At 49.2% G+C, this 17,356-nt stretch overlaps 1 protein-coding gene across 3 annotated transcripts in view; it reads left to right on the forward strand.

Annotated features, from left to right (window-relative positions):
- The first annotated feature begins 208 nt into the window (after window positions 1-208).
- The window catches only part of LOC122557058 (serine/threonine-protein kinase NIM1-like), a 44,257-nt gene continuing 27,109 nt past the window's right edge, over window positions 209-17,356 (forward strand). For 2 of the 3 annotated variants that reach the window (XM_087974815.1, XM_087974823.1), the window contains exons 1-2: window positions 209-379; window positions 14,814-14,963. The gene's annotated coding sequence lies outside the window, so the exon portion shown is untranslated. The remainder of the gene's footprint in view (window positions 380-14,813; window positions 14,964-17,356) is intronic. The other variant, XM_087974808.1, reaches the window with a different exon arrangement.

Raw genomic sequence — 17,356 nt, forward strand, 5'->3', positions numbered from 1 at the left:
TGCAGGGGGTGGGGAATGGTGCTGGGGGGTGGGGGGATGGTGCAGGGGGTGGGGGTGGCGCCTCCTGTCAATCACTGCCGGCAGTTTCCATAGCAACCGATAAACAATCTCCCGGCTCCTGTCAATCACCGGGGCGTTGTCAGGGAGACCGCCGTGCGGGCGCGCGCGCTTCTACTGTTCCCGCGGCTCCCACCAGCGCCGTGCACGCGCTTTGCAGCAGCCTCTGTCCGGGGGCGCGCTCGGCGGGAGCAGCGGAGATTGAGCGGTCTCGGTGTCCGTGTCCGTGTCCGCGGGGGATGCGGGAGTGAGGATCCCGGGAGGACAGCGCTACCGTCCCCGGGACCAGGGGCACAGGCACAGGCCGCTGGCGGTGCAGGAGGTGAGGCTGCAGCTCAATTACACCCCCTCACCCCCCCTCACCATCATCACCCCTACCCTGCAAACAGGGACAGCAGTGTTCACCTGGGGGGCAACAGGCAGGGTGCAATGTGTCTGGCACTGTCACAGGGAGGGATGTGTCAGGGAGGGGTGTGTCACAGGATGGGGGTGTGTCAGAGTGTGTCACAGGGAGGGGGTGTGTCAGGGAGGGTGTGTCATAGGGTGGGGGTGTGTCACAGGGTAGGGGTGTATCAGAGTGTGTCAGGGAGGGGTGTGTCAGTGTGTCACAGGGTGGGGGTGTGTCAGAGTGTAACACTGGGAGGGGTGTGTCAGGGAGGGTGTGTCACAGGGTGGGGGTGTATCAGAGTGTGTCAGGGAGGGGTGTGTCAGAGTGTGTCAAAGGTTGGGGGTGTGTCACAGGGAGGGATGTGTCAGAGTGTGTCACTGGGAGGGGTGTATGTCAGAGTATGTCATGTGGAGGACTGTGTCAGAGTGTGACACTGGGAGGGGTGTGTCAAAGTGTGTCACTGGGAGTGGTGGGACAGAGTGTGACGTTGGGAGTGGTGTGTCAAAATGTGTCACTGGGAGGGGTCTGTCAGAGTGTAACACTGGGAGGGGGGAGTCAGAGTGTGTGACTGGGAGGAGTGTGTCAGAGTGTGTCACAGGGACAGAGTGTGTCACAGGGAGGGGTGTGTCAGAGTGTGTCACAGGGTGGGGGTGTGTCAGGGAGGGTGTGTCATCGGGTGGGGGTGTGTCACAGGGTGGGGGTGTATCAGAATGTGTCAGGGTGGGGTGTGTCAGAGTGTGTCACAGGGTGGGGTGTGTCAGAGTGTAACACTGGGAGGGGTGTGTCAGGGAGGGTGTGTCACAGGGTGGGGGTTGTCAGAGTGTGTCACAGGGTGGGGGTGTATCAGAGTGTGTCAGGGTGGGGTGTGTCAGAGTGTGTCACAGGTTGGGGGTGTGTCACAGGGAGGGGTGTGTCAGAGTGTGTCACTGGGAGGGGTGTGTCAAAGTGTGTCACTGGGAGTGGTGGGACAGAGTGTGACGTTGGGAGGGGTGTGTCAAAATGTGTCACTGGGAGGGGTGTGTCAGAGTGTGTCACTGGGAGCAGTGTGTCAGTGTGTCAATGGGAGGGGTCTGTCAGAGTGTAACACTGGGAGGGATGAGTCAGAGTGTGTGACTGGGAGGGGTGTGTCAGAGTGTGTCAGGGAGGGGTGTGTCAGAGTGTGTCACAGGGACAGAGTGTGACACTGGGAGGGGTGTGTCAAAATGTGTCACTGGGAGTGCTGTGTCAGAGTGTGTCACTGGGAGCAGTGTGGCAGTGTGTCACTGGGTGGGGTGTCAGAGTGTGTCACAGGGTGGGAGTGTGTCAGAGTGTGTCACAGGGAGGGGTGTGTCAGTGTGTGTCAGGGAGGGGTGTGTCAGAGCGTAACACTGGGAGGGGTGTGAGAGGGAAGGGTGTATCAGAGTGTAACACTGGCAGGGGTGTGTCACAGGGTGCGGGTGTGTCAGAGTGTGACAGGGAGGGGTGTGTTAGTGTGTATTATAGGGTAGGGATGTGTCAGAGTGTGTCACTGAGAGGGGTGTGCCAGAGTGTGTCACTGAGAGGGGTGTGCCAGAGTGCGTCACTGAGAGGGGTGTGTCAGAGTGTGTCACAGGGAGGGGTGTGTCAGAGTATGTCTGGGAGGGGTGTGTCAGAGTGTGTCAGGGATGGGTGTGTCAGAGTGTAACACTGGGAGGGGTGTGTCAGAGGGTGTGTGTCATATTGTAACACTGAAAGGGTGTGTCAGAGTGTGTCACAGGGAGGGGTGTGTCAGAGTGTAACACTGGGAGAGGTGTGTCAGAATGTGTCAGGGAGAGGTGTGTCAGAATGTGTCACTGGGAGGGGTGTGTCAGGGAGGGGTGTGTCAGAATTGTCACTGGGAGGGCTGTGTCAGAGTATGTCACAGGGTGGGGGTGTGTCAGAGTGTGTCACAGGGAGGGGGTGTCAGCGTGTAACACTGGGAGGGTTGTGTCTGAGTGTGTCACTGGGAGGGATGTGTCAGAGTGTGTGACAGGGAAGGATGTGTCAGAGTGTGTGACTGGGAGGGGTGTGTCAGAGTGTAACACTGGGAGGGGTGTGTCAGGGAGGGTGTGTCACAGGGTGGGGGTTGTCAGAGTGTGTCACAGGGTGGGGGTGTATCAGAGTGTGTCAGGGAGGGGTGTGTCAGAGTGTGTCACAGGGAGGGGTGTGTCAGAGTGTGTCACTGGGAGGGGTGTGTCAAAGTGTGTCACTGGGAGTGGTGGGACAGAGTGTGACGTTGGGAGGGGTGTGTCAAAATGTGTCACTGGGAGGGGTGTGTCAGAGTGTGTCACTGGGAGCAGTGTGTCAGTGTGTCAATGGGAGGGGTCTGTCAGAGTGTAACACTGGGAGGGATGAGTCAGAGTGTGTGACTGGGAGGGGTGTGTCAGAGTGTGTCAGGGAGGGGTGTGTCAGAGTGTGTCACAGGGACAGAGTGTGACACTGGGAGGGGTGTGTCAAAATGTGTCACTGGGAGTGCTGTGTCAGAGTGTGTCACTGGGAGCAGTGTGGCAGTGTGTCACTGGGTGGGGTGTCAGAGTGTGTCACAGGGTGGGAGTGTGTCAGTGTGTCACAGGGAGGGGTGTGTCAGTGTGTGTCAGGGAGGGGTGTGTCAGAGTGTAACACTGGGAGGGGTGTGAGAGGGAAGGGTGTATCAGAGTGTAACACTGGGAGGGGTGTGTCAGAGTGTGTGACAGGGTAAGGTGTGTCAGAGTGTGTCACAGGGTGGGGGTGTGTCAGAGTGTGTCACTGGGAGGGGTGTTTCAGAGTGTGTCACAGGGTGGGGGTGAGTCAGAGTGTGTCACAGGGAGGGGTGTGTCAGAGTGTGTCAGGGAGGGGTGTGTCAGAATGTAACACAGGGAGGGGTGTGTCAGAGTGAGACAGGAGGGGTGTGTCAGAGTGTAACACTGGGAGGGGTGTGTCAGAGTGTTTGAGAGGGAGGGGTGTGTGAGAGTATAACACTGGGAGGGGTGTGTCAGGGAGGGGTGTGTCAGAGTGTGTCACAGGGTGGGGTGTGTCAGAGTGTGTCACTGGGAGGAGTGTGTCAGGGAGGGGTGTTTCAGAGTGTGTCACAGGGAGGAGTGTGTCAGAGTGTAACACTAGCAGGGGTGTGTCACAGGGTGCGGGTGTGTCAGAGTGTGACAGGGAGGGGTGTGTCAGAGTGTGTCACAGGAGGGGTGTGTCAGAGTGTGACAGGGAGGGGTGTGTTAGTGTGTATCACAGGGTAGGGATGTGTCAGAGTGTGTCACTGAGAGGGGTGTGCCAGAGTGCGTCACTGAGAGGGGTGTGTCAGAGTGTGTCACAGGGAGGGGTGTGTCAGAGTATGTCTGGGAGGGGTGTGTCAGAGTGTGTCAGGGATGGGTGTGTCAGAGTGTAACACTGGGAGGGGTGTGTCAGGGGGGGGTGTCATATTGTAACACTGAAAGGGTGTGTCAGAGTGTGTCACTGGGAGGGATGTGTCAGAGTGTGTCACTGGGAGGGATGTGTCAGAGTGTGTCACTGGGAGGGATGTGTCAGAGTGTGTGACAGGGAAGGATGTGTCAGAGTGTGTGACTGGGAAGGGTGTGTCAGAGTGTGTGACAGGGAGGGGTGTGTCAGAGTGTGACACAGGGAGGGGTGTAATTTGTCCCATGCTCAGTTGGTTTTGTTTTTGTACTCAGTGATTGAGTTTGGCCCATTCCATTTAAGATTTTGTTCCATGTTGTTCAGAGTTGCTGCTGTCACGTGTTCTGTATGATATAATGGTGTTTCCTGAGCTGGGTGAAAGAACCTGCTGATTCTAATTGGCGGGGTATCACATGATGAAGGGCTTATGCTCAAAGCGTCGACTTTCCTGTTCCTCAGATGCTGCCTGACTTGCTGTGCTTTTCCAGCACAACACCTTTCGAATCTGACTCTCCAGCATCTACAGTCCTCACTTTCTCTCAGGGTATCACATGGATTTTCTGTATGTGAGGGGTGTGCTGGTTTAATCAATTTGGTTAGCAGGATTACTAACACTCCCTGTACAGTATCCCATGGAACTGTGAAAGCAGGTACAGTGTGTGTTAGGCACAGAGTAAAACTGATAAGATCCTACTCTCTGAACAGGATGAGATGTTGGAGCAGGAGTAGGCCTTTGACCCTTCAAGCCAGGCCATCGGGTTGTGTAAGATCGTGACTGAACTGATTATGGACTCTAGTTCACTTTATTCCATCTATCCCCTCCACAAGCCCCGACTACCTCATCAATCAAAAATGTGTCTAACTTAGTCTTGAATACATTCAAAGCCCCGTCCTGTACTATTCTGTATGGAAGAGAACTCTCAAAACTAACAACCCTCTGAGAGATAACAGTGGTTAGCACTGCTGCCTCCCAGCACCAGGGTCTCAGGTTCAATTCCAGCCTCGGGTGACTGTCTGTGTGGAGTTTGCACATTCTCCCCGTGTCTGCGTGGATTTGCCCCGGTTTCCTCCCACAGTCCAAAGATGTGCAGGTCAGGTGAATTGGCCATGCTAAATTGCCCATAGTGTTAGGTGCATTAGTCAGAGGGAAACAGATCTGGGTGGGTTACTCTTCGGAGAGTCAGTGTGGACTTGTTGGGCCAAAGGGCCTGTTTCCGCACTGTAGGGAATTTAATCTAAATGGGAGCCCCCTTTGATTTTAAACCATGCTCCCTAGTTCTCATCTCCTCCTTGAGGTGAAACATTGTCATAACCTCTGCTCTGTCGAGCCTCCTGAGGAGCTTAATGGTTTCAGTAAGATCACCTCTCATTCTCCAGACCTCCAGTGGTAAAGTCCAATCTGCTCACCCTAGCCCCAGAAGACAACTGTTTTATCCCAAGACTCAAGTCGAGCGAACCTTCACGCAGATTCCAAAGTGTTATGGCTCTGAAGGAGAGGAAAGTGAGGACCAAGCTCATTCCTGATGAAGGGCTTATGCCCGAAACATCGGTTCTCCTGCTCCTCGGATGCTGCCTGACCTGCTGTGCTTTTCCAGCACCACACTCTCTTGCTCTGAAGGAGGCCATTCGGCCTATCAACTAGAAGTTGGTAAACGAAAAGCTGAATACATTAATGCCATTTTCCAGCTTTATGTTTGTTTATTGCTTCATGGGATGTGGGCACCTCTGGCATTTATTGCCGTCCCTAGTTGCCCCCTTGAGAGGGTGATGGTGAGCTGCTTACTTGAACCACTGCAGTCCGTGTGCTGTAGGTAGAACCACAAGGAGACCAGTTAGAGAGGGAATTCCAGGATTTTGACGTTGAAGGAATGGTGACATATTTCGAAGTCAGGATGGTGAGTGACTTGGAGGCGAACTGGCAGGGTGTGATGTTCCCATGTATCTGCTGCCCTTGTCCTTCTAGATGTAAGTGGTTGTGGGTTTGGAAGGTGCTGTCATAGAGTCATAGAGTTGTACAGCGTGGAAACAGACCCTTCGGTTCAACATGTCCATGCCGACCAGATATCCCAACCCAATCTAGTCCCACCAGCCAGCACCCAGCCCATATCCCTCCAAACCCTTCCCATTCATATATCCATCCAGATGCCTTTTGAATGTTGCAATTGTACCAGCCTCCACCACTTCCTCTGGCAGCTCATTCCATACACATGGACTGGTGGGACCCTGGACAGTGCTGAAGGTCAGAGGGACCTTGGTCTTCACATCCACGGATGGGGCAGCACGGTGGCTCAGTGGTTAGCACTGCTGCCTCACAGCAAAAGGGACCCGGGTTCAATTCCTGCCTCAGATGAATATCTGTGTGAAGTTTGCACATTCTCCCCGTGTCTGCGTGGGTTTCCTCCGGGTGCTCTGGTTGCCTCCCACAGTCCAAAGATGTGCAGGTTAGGTGAATTGGCCATGTTAAATTGCCCATAGTGTTAGGGCTCTGCGTGAAAAAGTTGCCCCTTAGGTCCCTTTGATATCTTTCCCCTCGCACCCTAAACCTATGCCCTCTAGTTCTGAACTCCACCCCTCCACCACCCCCAGAAAAAGGATCTATGGTGAACTGCTGCAGTGCATCTTGTAGATAGTACAGACTGCTGCTACTGAGCATCGGTGGTGGAGGGAATGGATGCTTGTGGATGTGGTGCCAATCAAGCGGTCTGCTTTGTCCTGGACAGTGTCAAACCTCTTGAATGTCGTTGGATCTGCACCCAAGTGGGAAGTATTCCATCAGATCCCTGACCTGTGCCTTGTAGATGGTGGACAGGCTCTGGGGAGTCAGATGAGTTACTTGCTGCAGTGTTCCTAGCCTCTGATCTGCTCTTGTCACCACTGAATTTATGTGGTGAATCCAGTTCAGTTTCTGGTCACTGATAGTATCACACTCCAGGATGTGATACTGGGGGATCCAGTGATGGTGATGCCATTGAATGTCAAGGAGTGGTGATTAGATTATCTCATATTAGTGATAGACATTGTCTGGCATTTGTGTGGCGCACAATCTGGATATTATCCAGATCTTGTTGCATTTGAACATGGACTGTTCCAGTGTCTGAGAGCCAACAGTGGTACTGAACATTGTGCAATCATCGGTGAACATCCCCACTTCAGACCTTATGATGGAGGGAAGGTCACTGATGAAGCAGCTGAAGATACTTGGACATAGGACACCACCCTGAGGAACTCCTGCAGTGATGTCCTGGAGCTGAGATTACTGACCTAAAGTGACCATAACCATCTTCCTATGCCTCCTTGATACCAATTGATTTCAGTTTTGCCAGGGCTCCTTGATTCCACACTCGGTTGAATGTGGCCTTGATGTCAAAGGCTCTTCCCTCCCCTCTAGAATTCAGCTCTTTTGTCCAGGTTTGAACCAAGGCTGTAATGAGGTCAGGAGCTGAGTGGCCCTGGTGGAACTCAAACTGGGCATCACTGAGCAGGTTATTACTGAGCAGGTGCTGCTTGACAGCACTGTTGGTGACACCTTCCAGCACTTTACTAATGATTGAGAGTAGACTGATGGGACAGGAATTGGCGGGGCTGGATTTGTCTTGCATTTTGTGTATAGGATGTACCTGGGTAATTTTCCACATTGTCGGATAGATGTCAGTGTTGTCCCATCAAGATCCCTTATAATCTTATCCATGCCTATCAGGTCCCCTCTGAACGTTCACTGCTCCAAGGAAAGCGTTCTCAGCCTATCCAAGCCTTGCTCCGATGTCAGTCAGTCAGCCCAGGCAGCATCCTGGTAAATTACCCTGCAACCTCCCTAACCTGAACTCTATCTCAGCCAGGACCCTCCAGCACTGCACACAATACTTACGTCGTGGCCTAACCAGCATTTTGTACAGTTCCAGCAGAACCTGTCTCTTGGATAACCTGCTCTTGTATTCTATAGCAGTTTAGCTTAGCTCAGTTGGCTGGATTGTTGGCTTACGGAGCAGTGTGATACCAACAGCGTGGGTTCAATTCCCATCACTGGTTTGAGGTTACCATGAAGGACTCTCCTTCTCAACCTCTTCCTTCACCCGAGGTCGTGTGGCCTCCCCAGGTTAAATCACCACCAGTCCCTTCTCTCTAATGAGAGAGCAGCCCCTGTGGTCTGGTGAGACTATGGCGATACAAAAACAACCTCAAGCTAACAATGACAAGTATCCCATATGCTTTCTTAAGCACAGTATTGAACTGCCCTGCTCCCTTCAGGGATTAGATTAGATTTGATTCCCTCCAGTATGGAAACAGACCCTTTGGCCCAACAAGTCCACACTGACCCTCCGAACAGTAACCCACCCAGACCCATTCCCTTACATTTATCCCTGACTAATGCACCTAACACTATGGGCAATTTAACATGGCCAATTCACCTAACCTGCACATCTTTGGACTGTGGGAGGCAACCAGAGCACCCGGAGGAAACCCACGCAGACACGGGGAGAATGTGCAAACTTCACACAGATATTCATCTGAGGCAGGAATTGAACCCGGGTCCCTTTTGCTGTGAGGCAGCAGTGCTAACCACTGAGCCACCGTGCTGCCCCATCCGTGGATGTGAAGACCAAGGTCCCTCTGACCTTCAGCACTGTCCAGGGTCCCACCAGTCACAGTGTTATCCCTTCCCTTGTTAACTCTCCCCAAGTGCATTCCCTCACACTTTTCCATTTGTCCCTGCTCAGCCCAGCGGACCAGCCCATTGCCATCCTCCTGCAGTTTACAGCTATCCTCCTCACTGTTCACCATCCTACCAAGTTTCGCACCATCCGTGTATTCCTGATTGTACCCCCTACATTTAAATCCGAATCATTAACCACCGCAAACAGCAAGGGCCCCAGCACTGAGCCCTGTGGACCCCGTCCCCACCTCACAAACAGACTGCCCCTGAGGAGAGGCAGTGGCCAGGTTGGTATTATCACTGAGCTGTTAATCCAGAGACCCAGTGGGTGGTGCTGGAAAAGCTCAGCAGGCCGAGGAGCAGGAGAATCGACGTTCCGGTCATGATCCCTTCATCAGGAATCCAGAGACCCTGGTAATGTTCGGGGGACCCGGATTCACATCTTGCCATGGCAGATGGTGGAATTTGAATTCAATATAAAAACAAATTCTGGAGTTAAGGGTCTAATAATGACCATCAATCCTCTTGGTTCACTAATGTCCTTTTGGGAAGGAAGCTGCCATCCTTACCTGTTCTGGTCTACATGTGACTCCAGGCCCACAGCAATGTGGTTGACTAGTAACTGCCCGCTGGGCAATTAAGGATGGATAATAAATGCTGCCTTGCCAGCGACACACATCCAGCCCAAATCCTATGAATGAATTTTTTTAAAATTCCTGTATTCATAGAATATGGAAGATTATATTCCTAGATTCCGTACAGTGTGGAAATAGGCCCTTCAGCCCAACAAGTCCACACCAACCCTCTGAAGAGTATCCCACCCACACCCATTCCCTATTACTCTACATCTACCCCTGACTAATGCACCTAACCTACACATTCCTGAACACTATGGGCAAGTTAGCATGGCCAATTCACCTAACCTGCATCTTTGGAGTGTGGGAGGAAACTGGAGCACCCAGATGAAATCCATGCAGATAACGGGAAAAGGTGCAAACTCCACACAGGCTGGAATTGATCTGGGGTCCCTGACGCTGTGAGGCAGCAGTGCTAACCACTGAGCCACCGTGGACCATCACTCTCCGCATTTCAGACAATTTTGGATGCAAAATGTCTATTTACCCTGGATCTCATGAGCTCATACTATCGTGGTCAGTGCCCTTCCTCACCCCCACCCCACTGCACTGGGGGCTTGAATGTGCTCCGTATTCCCTGGTACCAATCACTTGTTGTTTCCTGTCTCTGGGTTTGTAGAGTTTGTGTTGTTCTATTTTCAGCTGATCAGCAGCTGTCATCAATCGTTTTTGCATTTGTGACCTCTCATTTGAACGCACTCCAGAGATGACGTCTTCAGTGAACACAGTGAGGTTACTCTGAAGAGGGATTGTGTGTGCAGTTGAGATGCTGCTCCAGACAATACATTACTACAGCTGGCTGTCCAGTTTAAATTGATCAATCTAATCAGGAAAGCATCTTCGATCAGGTCTTTGAATGCTTGTCTCTGATGTTTAACTATGTTTCCGTGTAAAAAAAGAAAGGCTGTTGGCTTTCTCAGTAACGTTGGACTCCATTGTTAGGATTCATGAGGTCCCTCTTTTGATCTTATTCAACTGGCACATCTCTTTTCAAAGGAATTAACAAGAAGAGGGAGAATTTGCATTTGTTTAGTTGTCCCCTTTCACAACCTCGGCACTTCTCAAAGTGATTTTCACTCAGGAGCAAATGACTACATGATGCTGGAAGTTGTACAGAAAACAAAAAGTGCTGGAGATCACAGCTGTTAGAGACAAAAAAATTGCAGATGCTAGAATCGAAAATAGACAGGCCGGATGCTCAGGCACGGTGACTCAGTGGTTAGCACTGCTTCCTCACAGTGCCAGGGACCCAGGTTCAATTCCAGCCTCGGGCGACTGTCTGTGGGGAGTTTGCACATTCTCCCCGTTGTCTGTGTGGGTTTCCTCCAGGTGCTCCGGTTCCCCCCCACAATCCAAAGGTGTGCAGCTTAGGTAAATTGGCCATGTTAAATTGCCTGTAGTGTTCAGGGACGTGTAGATTAGGTGCAGTAGTCAGAGGTAAATATAGGATAATAGGATAGGGCAATGGGTCTAGGTGGATTACCCTTCAGCGGGTTGGTTTGGACTTGTTGGGCTGAAGGGCCTGTTTCCACACTGTAGGGATTCTGTGGTTTAAGCCAGGCAACATCAGGAGGTGATGTTGACATTTCGGGTGTAACCGTCCTTCAGGACAGGTCAGGCAGCATCCACGGTGATAGAGCAAGCTAACATTTCGTGCATCTAGACTGGAAATGTTAGCTTGCTCTCTCTCTATAGATGCTGCCTGACCCGCTGTGATCTTGAGCATTTTTTTTGATTGACGATCAGTATTTTTTACAGTCGAGTCTTAGCAGCCAATTTGCACACAGCAACATAGTACAATCACTCAATGTGTATTTCGTTTGAGGGGTAAACATCTTCTTTAAAATGTGCCGTGTAATCTTCAGTTGCAGTTTGAGACAATCTGACACTGCTGCACTCCCTCAGGACTGCACTGAGGTCAGATGATAGATTTTAGTTTGTGACCATTCAATTCAGACGTGAATTTCTGGACCAAGCTTACACATTCAGTCACAATTAGGAATGACAAGCTAGTTGCATTTACATAGTGCCTACAATGCAATAATACAAGGTGCTTCACAGGACCATGGTCATCCAAAAGCAGATGTAAAGTTAAAGAAGAGGAAGTTAGAGTGGGAGGTTAAAAGTTGGTCAAAAATTGAATTTTGAACAGTGCCTAAAAGGAGGCGAGTGAGGTGGAGAGTTTTAAGGAGGAAATTATGGAGTCTGGGGCCTAGGAACATGACCACCAACAACAGAGTGATTAAAGTTGGGGACGGTCAAGAGGCCAGAATTGGAGGAGTACAGAGATCTGAGAAGGTTATTAGGTTGAACGAGGCAAAGAAGGGCAAAAAACAAGGAGGAGAATTTAAAATTCGAGGAGCTGATGGACCAGGAGGCAGTGTAGCTCAGTGAGCTCAGGATTGGTGGGTACCATTTCAAAAATCATTGCCTAACCATTTCCTCTGCCACTGTGACCAAGAATTGTTTAGATGTTTATGTAATTTAAGCTCCAGTGTGAAGGATCCCCAGGAACAGAAGGAACCTCAGGCCTGTAAGGAAGCGTGGAGTGGAACTTGAGCAGTGTTTCTGGCTCTAGAACAGTGATATTATCCACCACATCACATGACCTTCCCCAAGAGGAATCAGAGATTGTCAATAAGGACGAAAGCCTTGCTAGTGAAGGAGCCAGATGTTTTGGAAATCAGGAGAGACACCGATATGTCCAAAGGTAGTTACTGAACCATTTGGGAACGATTAATTGTGAACTCCACTCTCTTTTCATTCACTGAGGGGTTACAGGTGTCACTGGCTGGTTGCAAAGTTGAGTAACTTGCTGATCCAGCTCAGAGGGAAGAGTCAACTACATTTCTGTGGTCTGGAGTCACATGTATCATTGAATCCTGACATTGTGGAAGCTGGCTCAGGGACCCTCCGGAGAGCATTACACCCAGACCCAGTCCCTCAACCTATCCCTGTAACCCTGCATTCCTCATGGCCAATCTACCTAACCTGCACATCTTTGGACTGTGGGAGGAAACCGGAGCACCCGGAGGAAACCCACGCAGACACGGGAAGAATATGCAAACTCCACACAGTCACAGTTGCCCGAGGGTGGAATCGAACATGGGGTCCTTGCACTATGAGGCAGAAGTGCTAACCACTGAATCATAGGTCAGACCAATATAAAATTCATATTTTTAAACATTTTTCTGTGTATTTGATTGGGGACTGAAATGGGGAAAGGACTGTTTTATAAACAAGGCTTGTTTAGATTAGATTCCCTACAGTGTGGAAACAGGCTCTTCAGCCCGACAGTCCACACTGACCCTTTAAAGAGTAACCCACCCAGGCCCATTTCCCTCTATCTAATGCACCTAACACTATGGGCAATTCAGCATGGCCAATTCACCTGACCTGCACATCTTTTGGATTGTGGGAAGAAACCCATGCAGACACTGGGAGAATGTGCAAACTCCACACAGACAGTTGCCTGAGGCTGGAATTGAACCTGGGTCCCTGGTGCTGTGAGGCAGCAGTGAGCCACCATGTCACCCCAAACTTTTTGAAATTAAGTTATCTGACCCTGATTATAGGTACTGTTTACGTTGCTGCTCATTTAAGCAGTGGAGGAGGTTACTGGAGACAAGCTGGGGCCAATGGGAGTTGGTAAATGAAGGGAGATTTGACCAGCGACAAGTAGCTGATTGACCTGTGAAATGGTGACCAATTGTCAGTGACAGAGACCTTCTGCTTGTCAACAATGAAGTGATTGGCTCGCAGGGAGCTGAACTGCTTGTGGATGTGCAATTTTGGTCAGAAAAGCCTCCCAAAGCCCTGGAAAGGAATGTGCTGTCCTTTCCTCTGCAGGAAAAGAAACACATGCCTCGAGCCTGAAGAATGCCCCCATTCATCAATGTAAGCTTATGGCTTTCATCCAATAAGTCGGAGCTTGATAAGTTGTGAAGCAATTGCCACGTGCTTCCTGTAAGTGAGAGGTACCTGGAGAAGGAAGATGGAGGAGCAGCAAGTCCTGACAAGCTAAAAGGATCATCAACAGAGCACCCTGTGGACAGAGTCCAATTCCCATCTTTCCCTCTGCCCATAACACCAAATTTTTTTTTTCTGTGTCTGTCTTCAGACATGCTTAATGTGTGGCAACACTCTTTGGGAAATCCTGAGATCAAGAAAGCACCAATGAAACGTTCACTCATGTTGGCACCCCAAATCTAGTACCTTCATTCCAACACCTTCACCTCCTCCTCTTCTTCCCAACTCCCTTCCTCCCAAAAAACCAAAACAAACCTGAGAAATATAAAGGAATATGAAGGTAGGCAACCGAGAGCTTCATCACAAAGGATGTCTTAAAGGTAGAGAGAGAGGTGGAGAGGTTTAGGGAGGGAATTCCAGAGCTTGGGGCCCAGCAACTGAACGTGCAGCCAGCAATGAAACTTGACAGAGGCCAAATTGAGAGGTAGACAGAGATCTCAGAGGGTGGTGGGGCTGGAATAAGTTACAGAGAAATGAAAGCATTGGTTGAGTACATGAAGGGATTTGAAAATGAAGATGAAATTTTTAAACTAGCCCTGACTTTTTTGGGAGCCAGTGTGGGTTAGTGAGCATGGGTTGGTGAATGGGACTTGCTCTGATTTAGGATGAGGGGACCAGTTGTACGGATTAGCCTAGGCTTTGTTTCCCTTTGAGGCCCAGCAACTGCTAAAACAATCTCAGTTCAGTTTATTTGCTTCTCTCAACCAACCCACTAAATCCTTCTGCCTCATTATATCTCTCTCGTTTTCTTGGCTCTCTCACCGTATCTCATTCACCTTCGCGCTGTCTCTCTGTCCCTTGCTCTCGGTCACTCTCACTCTTTCATTTTCTCTTTCTAGGTATCTCTTTCTCATTCTCTATCAAGGGCATGGATAGGGTAAATAGACAAGGTCTTTTCCCAGGCTGGGGGAGTGCAAAACTAGTGGGCATAGGTTTAGGGTGAGGGGGGAAAGATTCAAAAGGGACCTAAGCAGCAACTTTTTCACGCAGAGGGTGGTACATGTATGGAATGAGCTGCTAGAGGAACTGGTGGAGGCTGGTACAGTTACATCATTTAAAAAGCAACTGAGTGGTTTATGAATAGGAAGGGTTTAAGAGGGATATGGGCCAAGTGCTAGCAAATGGGACTAGATTTATCTAGGATATCTGGTCAGCACGGATGATTTGGACCAAAGTTTCTGCTTTTACGCTGTACATTTGTACGACTGTATCTCTCATTCTCTCTCTCGCTATCTCCTTTGCTTGTGGTCTCTCATGTCTCTCTCTCTCACTCTCTTTCTCTCTAGCTATTGCTCTCTTGTTCTTGCTCATTTTCTCTGTCTCGTTTTCTCTCTTTCTCTTCTCACCCCCGCTCCCTCTCTCTCATTTTCTCTCTGTCTCGTTTTCGCTGTCTCATTTTTCTCTCTCATATTCTCTATCTTTCATTCTCTCTCTAGTGCTCTCTCTCATTTTCTCTCTCATTCTATCTGTCTGTCTCTCTCTGTCTCATGCATTCTCTACCTATATACCTCTTGCTCTCTCTTGTTCTGTCCCTGACTCAGTCTTATTTTGTTTCTTTCTCATCTCTATCACTCTGATATTTCTTTCTCACACACTTATTCTTTCTCTATCTCATTCTGTTGTGCTCTTTCTCTCTCTCTGCTCGTTTTTGTTGTGTGCTGTGTTTTGATGTCAGGCACAACATGGTTGGAGCGGATTAATAGCGACACTTCCTGATGGTTGTCTAGGTGACGATGATTCTTGTGCTGTGTGCAGTGTGCGCATTAATCCACTGCAGTTTAATCTGTGTAGAGAGCAGATTAGTAAGAGGAATCGGCCAACAAAGGTAAATATTAAGCTTAATTTCTTAAACAAAATCTTTCTAATCCTTTCAATCTCCTCATTCGGTGTGTAAAATGTGAGGGTATTGAGAGTGTTATGTGTTTGTTGACTGAATTTTGGTGCAGGGTGGGAGAATGCATTTCTGTTCATGGTAACCATGTCCCCATCAAATACTCCCATGGCAGGGACAGCACGGGGTTAGATACAGAGTAAAGCTGCCTCTACACTGTCCCAATCAAACACTCCCAGGACAGGGACAGCACGGGGTTAGATACAGAGTAAAGCTGCCTCTACACTGTCCCAATCAAACACTCCCAGGGCAGGGACAGCACGGGGTTAGATACAGAGTAAAGCTGCCTCTACACTGTTCCCCATCAAACACTCCCAGGACAGGGACAGCACGGGGTTAGATACAGAATAAAGCTCCCTCTACACTATCCCCATCAAACACTCATAGGGACAGGGGAGGAAAGGGGTTAGATACAGAGTAAGGCACTCTCTACACTGTCCCCATCAAAGACTCAGAGACAGGGACAGAATGGGGTTAGATACAGAGTAAAGCTCCCTCTGCACTGTCCCCATTAAACACTCATAGGACAGGGATAGAATAGGGTTAGATACAGAGTAAAGCTCCCTCTACACTGTCCCCATCAAACATTTAACCAGTTTCCTGAGGAAGTAATGATGTAGCAGCATATTCCAAAGGCTGGAGATTATATTCTGGGAAGACTGATTCAAACCTCACCAGAGCTGCTGGTGGTATTTCTGTCCAGTTAATACTACATCAGGAATTGGGGCTCATCTCCATAATGGTGCGATGAAACTTAGAAACTAGGAGCAGAATCAGCCATTTGACCCTTCAAATCTGTCCTGTTTTCATGGCTGATCCTCGATCTCAATAACACATTCCCACTTTCCCTTGATGCCTTTAAAATCTAAAAACATATCTATCTCTTTTTTGAATATATTCAGTGTCTTGGCCTCCACAGTCTTCTGTGGTAAACAATTCCACAGATTCACCAATCCTTTCAGTGAAGAAATCTTTACTAATCTCTGTCCAAAATGGTCTGTCCCATAACATGAGCCTATATTCTCTACATCTAGTCTGTTCAGCTCTGTTTGGATTTTGTATGCTTCAATCAGATTCCCTTTCATCCTTCTAAACTCTAATGAATGCAGACCCAGGTGAACTATCTCTCCTCACACAACAGTCCTGCCATCCCTGGTAATTAGCCGAGCAAACCTCCCCTACACTCCTTCAACGGTAAGTATATCCTTTCTTAGGTAGAAAGAGCAAAACTATACACAATTCTCCAGCTGTGGTCTCACCCATTCCCTGTATTCATGATGAAGGGCTTATGCCCGAAACGTCGATTCTCCTGCTCCTCGGATGCTGCCTGACCTGCTGTGCTTTTCCAGCACCACACTCTCGACTCTGATCTCCAGCATCTGCAGTCCTCATTTTCTCCTCCCTGTATAAATGCAGTAAGACATCCCTGTTTTTGAACTCAAACCCTCTTGCAATAAAGACCAATGTACTATTTGCCTTCCTAATTGCTTGTTGCACCTGCCTGTTTGCTATCATTGACTGGTGTACAACGACACCCAAATCCCTTAATATGAAGTGTATAACTTCACATTTAGCCATGTACTGTATCTCTCGGGAGTTGGTTAGCTCAACTAGCTAGATGGCTGGTGTGTGATGCAGAGTGATACTAACAGCATGGGTTCAATTCCTGCATAGAGGTTACCATAGAGGATTCTCCCTCTCAAAGTGGTGACTCTCAGGTTAACCCACCACCAGATCATCTCTTTCCAATGAGAGCATCCCCATGGCATGATAAGAATATGGTGACTTTACCTTTACTTCTACTGCATCTGTCATATGTTTGCTCACTCACTCAACTTGTCTAGTTTACCTTGAAGCCTTCTTGCATCCACTTTACAATACACAATCCCACCCCAGTTTAGCCTCATCAGTAAACTTAGAAATATTACATTTGGTTCCCTTATCCAGGTCATTCATTATATATTATGAATAGCTGGGGTCCAAGCACTGATTCCTGTAGTACCCTACTTAGAAAAAGATCCATTTATTCTTTCTGTCAACCAGTTCTCAATCCATGCCAATGTATTGCCCCCTACCCAAGTCCTTCAACTTTGCCCACTAACCTCTTCTGCAGGACCTCATCAAAAGCCTTCTGAAAATTCAAATACACCACATCAGCTGGCTCTCCCTCCTCTATTCTACTAGTTACAGCCTCAAAAACTCCCATTAAGCATGGTTTGCCTTTCATAAACCCGTCAAATGCGTTTAATGCTTTCCAAGTGTTGTTATAACATCTTTCATAGTAGACTCTAGCATTTCTGTTTTTCTGGTCTGTAATTCTGTATGTT

The sequence above is a fragment of the Chiloscyllium plagiosum genome, unplaced genomic scaffold, assembly GCF_037043375.1.
Source record: "Chiloscyllium plagiosum isolate Xiang-an unplaced genomic scaffold, Cpla_swu_hap1 HiC_scaffold_2, whole genome shotgun sequence".
Classification (NCBI taxonomy): Eukaryota; Metazoa; Chordata; class Chondrichthyes; order Orectolobiformes; family Hemiscylliidae; genus Chiloscyllium; species Chiloscyllium plagiosum.